The sequence below is a fragment of the Capra hircus genome, chromosome 8, assembly GCF_001704415.2.
Source record: "Capra hircus breed San Clemente chromosome 8, ASM170441v1, whole genome shotgun sequence".
Taxonomy (NCBI): Eukaryota; Metazoa; Chordata; class Mammalia; order Artiodactyla; family Bovidae; genus Capra; species Capra hircus.
In genome coordinates this window covers 1596640-1603217 of record NC_030815.1, presented here as the reverse complement: position 1 = coordinate 1603217, position 6578 = coordinate 1596640, and positions in this window count along the sequence as shown.

Below are 6578 nucleotides of genomic sequence, written 5' to 3'. Positions count from 1 at the left end.
TGCTGCTCTCAGGGGTCTGACAGCTTAAGAAACTGGAGGAACCAGACCCCTGGACATGTGACTGTCATCTCAGAAAAGGAAATACATGCTGAGCTGGGGTTTACAAGATGCTGAGTTTGAATTCTGTTTTAAAGCTTTCTTCCCATAAAGAGAAAGCTTTAACGCTAAAGCTATAACTGTCCGTTAACACATTGCCTTTCTCCCCAACCATTTTGGAAGATCGAAATACTCGTTTAATCCACTGTAGGCACATAAGGGCTTCCCGTGTGCTGGGCCATGTGCTGAGCATCAGAGCTGGAACTGTGAGCAGAGGGGAAGAGCGCCCAGTCCCTCTGCGAGGACAGGACATCAGATAAGCCACAGTGGTGATGCCACCATGCAACTGCTGGGAAGACCCAGTTCCTAATCCCAACCGCCAACTCTCACCCCTCACCTGCTTAATAGATCAGCTAGTCTGCACAGCCGGAGAAGGCAATGGCACCCCACTCCAGTACTCTTGCCTGGAAAATCCCATGGGCGGAGGAGCCTGGTAGGCTGCAGTCCATGGGGTCGCTAAGAGTCGGACACGACTGAGCAACTTCACTTTCACACATTGGAGAAGGAAATGGCAACCCACTCCAGTGTTCTTGCCTGGAGAATCCCAGGGGCGGGGGAGCCTGGTGGGCTGCCGTCTACGGGGTTGCACAGAGTCGGACACAACTAAAGTGACTTAACAGTAGCAGTAGTCTGCACAGCATCCCCATTGCCATTGCCCCCCTACCCCCTGGCATCAAGGACCCACCTTGGTCATTCCTCACAATTAGGCATCGATCACCAACAGGAATATTAAATAGTAACATAGTGTGGAAAACGGGAAATGCTGAGAAAAAGTTTATACTTACTTTGTGGACCTCTCACTCATTCCCTAAACCTGATGAAAATCATTCTTGAATTACTTGTCATTTTCGGTTATCCATGGCTTTATCCTTTTATTTTGTTGTAAACAATTAAAATTTTTTAATTCAATTTTAAGTTTCTATTGGCTCAATTTTTTAGACTCCGCATGGAAGTGGCATCATGTGGAATCTGTCTCTCCCTTTCTGGCTACTTCACTTCATATGATCATCTCTAGTTGCATCCGTGTTGCTGTAAATGGCATCATTTCATTCTTTTTATGGTTGAGTAATATTCAGAGTACATCGTGCAAAATGCTAGGCTGGATGAAGCACAAACTAGAATCGAGATTTCTGGGAGAAACATCAATAACCTCAGATATACAGATGACACCATCCTTATGGCAGAAAGCAAAGAACTAGAAGAGCCTCTTGATAAAAGTGAAAGAGGAGAGTTAAAATTTTGGCTTAAAGGCAACATTCAGAAAACGGAGATCATGGTATCCAGTCGCATTCCTTTACGGCAAACGGTAACAGACTTTATTTTCTTGGGCTCCATAATCACTGCAGATGGTGACTGCAGCCATGAAATTAAAAGACACTTGCTCCTTGGAAGAAAAGCTATGACGAACCTGGACAGCATATTAAAAAGCAGAGACATTACTTTGCCAACAGAGATCCATCTAGTCAAGTTCAGTTCAGTTCAGTCGCTCAGTCGTGTCCGTTCTTTGCAACCCCATGAATTGCAGCACGCCAGGCCTCCCTGTTCATCACCATCTCCCGGAGTTCACTCAGACTCATGTCCATCGAGTCCGTGATGCCATCCAGCCATCTCATCCTCAGTTGTCCCCTTCTCCTCCTGCCCCCAGTCCCTCCCAGCATCAAAGTCTTTTCCAATGAGTCAGCTCTTCGCATGAGGTGGCCAAAGTACTGGAGCTTCAGCTTTAGCATCATTCCTTCCAAAGAAATCCCAGGGCTGATCTCCTTCAGAATGGACTGGTTGGATCTCCTTGCAGTCCAAGGGACTCTCAACAGTCTTCTCCAACACCACAGTTCAAAAGCATCAATTCTATGGCGCTCAGCCTTCTTCACAGTCCAACTCTCACATCCATTCATGACCACAGGAAAAACCATAGCCTTGACTAGACGGACCTTAGCCGGCAAAGTAATGTCTCTGCTTTTGATATGCTATCTAGGTTGGTCATAACTTTCCTTCCAAGGAGTAAGCGTCTTTTAATTTCATGGCTGCAGTCACCATCTGCAGTGATTTTGGAGCCCCCCAAAATAAAGTCTGACACTGTTTCCACTGTTTCCCCATCTATTTCCCATGAAGTGATGGGACCGGATGCCATGATCTTCGTTTTCTGAATGTTGAGCTTTAAGCCAACTTTTTCGCTCTCCTCTTTCTTTCACTTTCAACAAGAGGCTTTTTAGTTCCTCTTCACTTTCGGCCATAAGGGTGGTGTCATCTGCATATCTAAGGTTATTGATATTTCTCCCAGCCATCTTGATTTCAGCTTGTGTTTCTTCCGGTCCAGCGTTTCTCATGATGTACTCTGCATATAAGTGAAATAAGCAGGGTGACAACATACAGCCTTGACGTACTCCATTTCCTATTTGGAACCAGTCTGTTGTTCCATGTCCAGTTCTAACTGTTGCTTCCTGACCTGCATATAGGTTTCTCAAGAGGCAGGTGAGGTGGTCTGGTATTCCCATCTCTTTCAGAATTTTCCACAGTTGATTGTGATCCACACAGTCAAAGGCTTTGGCATAGTCAATAAAGCAGAAATAGATGTTTTTCTGGAACTCTCTTGCTTTTTCCATTATCCAGCGGATGTTGGCAATTTGATCTCTGGTTCCTCTGCCTTTTCTAAAACCAGCTTGAACATCAGGGAGTTCACGGTTCACGTATTGCTGAAGCCTGGCTTGGAGATTTTGAGCATTACTTTACTAGCATGTGAAATGAGTGCAATTGTGCGGTAGTTTGAGCGTTCTGTGGCATTGCCTTTCTTTGGGATTGGAATGAAAACTGACCTTTTCCAGTCCTGTGGCCACTGCGGAGTTTTCCAAATTTGCTGGCATATTGAGTGCAGCACTTTCACACCATCATCTTTCAGGATTTGAAAGAGCTCAACTGGAATTCCATCACCTCCACTAGCTTTGTTCGTAGTGATGCTTTCTAAGGCCCACTTGACTTCACTTTCCAAGATGTCTGGCTCTAGATTAGTGATCACATAATCATGATCATCTAGGTCGTGAAGATATATTTTGTACAGTTCTTCCGTGTATTCTTACCACCTCTTCTTAATATCTTCTGCTTCTGTTAGGTCCGTACCATTTCTGTCCTTTATCGAGCCCATCCTTGCATGAAATGTTCCCTAGGTATCTCTAATTTTCTTGAAGAGATCTCTAGTCTTTCCCATTCTGTTGTTTTCCTCTATTTCTTTGCATTGATCGCTGAAGAAGGCTTTCTTATCTCTTCTTGCTATTCTTTGGAACTCTGCATTCAGATGCTTATATCTTTCCTTTTCTCCTTTGCTTTTCACCTCTCTTCTTTTTACAGCTATTAGTAAGGCCTCCCCAGACAGCCATTTTGCTCTTTTGCATTTCTTTTCCATGGGGATGGTCTTGATCCCTGTCTCCTGTACAATGTCACGAACCTCATTCCATAGTTCATCAGGCACTCTATCAGATCTAGGCCCTTAAATCTATTTCTCACTTCCACTGTATAATCATAAGGGATTTGATTGAGGTCATACCTGAATGGTCTAGCGGTTTTCCCTACTTTCTTCAATTTGAGTCTGAATTTGGTAATAAGGAGTTCATGATCTGAGCCACAGTCAGCTTCTGGTCTTGTTTTTGTTGACTGTATAGAGCTTCTCCATCTTTGGCTGCAAAGAATATAATCAATCTGATTTCGATGTTGACCATCTGGTGATGTCCATGTGTAGAGACTTCTCTTGTGTTGTTGGAAGAGGGTGTTTGCTATTGCCACTGCATTTTCTTGGCAAAACTCTCTTAGTCTTTACCCTGCTTCATTCCGCATTCCAAGGCCAAACTTGCCTGTGACTCCAGGTGTTTCTTGACTTCCTACTTTAGCATTCCAGTCCCCTATAATGAAAAGGACATCTTTTTTGGGTGTTAGTTCTAAAAGGTCTTGTAGGTCTTCATAAAACCGTTCAACTTCAGCTTCTTCAGTGTTACTGGTTGGGGCATAGACTTGGATAACTGTGATATTGAATGGTTTGCCTTGGAGACGAACAGAGATTATTCTGTGGTTTTGGGGATTGCATCCAAGTACTGCATTTTGGACTCTCTTGTTGACCATGATGGCTACTCCATTTCTTCTGAGGGATTCCTGCCCACAGTAGTAGATATAATGGTCATCTGAGTTAAATTCACCCATTCCAGTCCATTTTAGTTTGCTGATTCCTAGAATGTCGACATTCACCCTTGCCATGTCTTGTTTGACCACTTCCAATTTGCCTTGATTCATAGACCTGACATTCCAGGTTCCTATGCAATATTGCTCTTTATAGCATCGGATCTTGCTTCTATTACCAGTCACATCCACAACTGGATATTGTTTTTGCTTTGGCTCCATCCCTTCATTCTTTCTGGAGTTATTTCTCCACTGATCTCTAGTAGCATATTGGGCACCTAATGACCTGGGGAGTTCCTCTTTCAGTATCCTATCATTTTGCCTTTTCATACTGTTCATGGGGTTCTCAAAGCAAGAATACTGAAGTGGCTTGCCATTCCCTTCTCCAGTGGACCACGCTCTGTCAGACCTTTCCACCATGACCCATCTGTCTTGGGTTGCCCTGCAGGCATGGCTTGGTTTCATTGAGTTAGACACGGCTGTGGTCCTAGTGTGATTAGATTGACTAGTTTTCTGTGAGTATGGTTTCAGTGTGTCTGCCCTCTGATGCCCTCTTGCAACACTCACCACCTTACTTGGGTTTCTCTTACCTTGGGCGTGGAATATCTCTTCACGGCTGCTCCAGCAAAGCACAGCCACTGCCCCTTACCTTGGATGAGGGGTATCTCCTTACCGCCACCCTTCCTGACCTTCAACGTGGGATAGCTCCTCTAGGCCCTCCTGCGCCTGCGCAACCACCACTCATTGGGATGCTCCTCCCGGCCGCCGGCCCTGGCCTCCGGCGTGGGTGGCTCCTCAGGTTCACCGCCCCTGACCTCGGACGCGGGGTGTCTCCTCCCAGCCTCCCCTGACCTCGGACACAGGGTAGCTCCTCTCGGCCATTCCTGCACCGTCACCACCTGGCACTCTAGGCCGCTGCCCCTGACCTCGGACTTGGGGTAGCTCCTCTCGGCCACAGTTAGTTAGTGTGCCGGCCCTCGCAGCCACCTGCGCTCTAGTCAAGGCTCTAGTCAAGGCTATGGTTTTTCCAGTAGTCATGTATGGATGTGAGAGTTGGACTATAGAGAAAGCTAAGCACCGAAGAATTGAGGCTTTTGAACTGTGGTGTTGGAGAAGACTCTTGAGAGTCCCTTGGACTGCAAGGAGATCCAACCAGTCCATCCTAAAGGAGATCAGTCCTAGGTGTTCATTGGAAGGACTGATGTTGAAGCTGAAACTCCAATCCTTTGACCACATGATGAGAGGAGCTGACTCATTGGAAAAGACCCTGATGCTGGAAAAGATTAAAGGCAGGAGGAGAAGGGGATGACAGTGGGTGAGAGGGTTGGATGGCATCTCCGACTCGATGGACACGTGTCTGAGTAAGCTCTGGGAGTTGGTGATGGACAGGGAGGCCCGGCGTGCTTCAGTTCATGGGGTCGCAGAGTCAGGCACTACCGAGCGGCTGAACTGAACTGAATCTCCCACTGTGCATGTATGTATGCATATTGTGTGTATGCATATTATATCACACCCTTTTTCCGGCATATTGTGTGTATGCATATTATATCACACCCTTTTTCCGTTCCTCAGTCGCTGGGCATTTAGGTTTCTCCCGTGTCTCAGTTGTTGTGAACAGTGTGCTGCAGTGAACTTTGGGATGCGTGTGTCTTTTCAAATTATGTAAGCAATAGCTGTTGACAAGCTCAGCTAATTAGCAGAGGAATGATTCACTGCTCAAGCATCTCTTGTGGGTCCCACACCAGACACTGGGCATGCAAAGCAAACGAAACCATCCCACCCTTGAAGAGCTTGCAGCCTGGAATGCTGCTGGTCCTGGCCTATCATTAGGAACAACAAAAGTTCTTCCTTTCAAAGACTGGAAAACTATATGAAAAATTGACAGCCCAGTTTTCTTTCATCTGTGACAAAGATGCACCAGGTAGTTTTATTGACATAATACCAAGATCCCTTCCAACTCGCGTTTCTAATTTTGTGATCCAGCCCACCTACCAAATGCTGAAAAATAGCCTCAAAGTCTGGAGCAGAATAAACTGATTTTAAAAGCCACTAGCAGTCTTTCAGAAAGGAAAGGAGAGGAAATACATTTTACTTGCTCTTCTAGGCGAAGAGGGAGAGAAGGAGATTATAAGCGTACAGCAGGCTTCTGAGTAGAAACCGCCTTCTTTGGGAGGGCTCATTTGATTGACGGATGTTCGAGGGATTTAAGAGGACTTGAAGAGGTCCGTCACCACTCTTCTCCTTGACTTGTTTGTTAGTGACAGGCAGCAGGGCCTTCTGGGATAACAAACTTGATGGTTCTTTTCCCCCAGGGTCAAAACTGT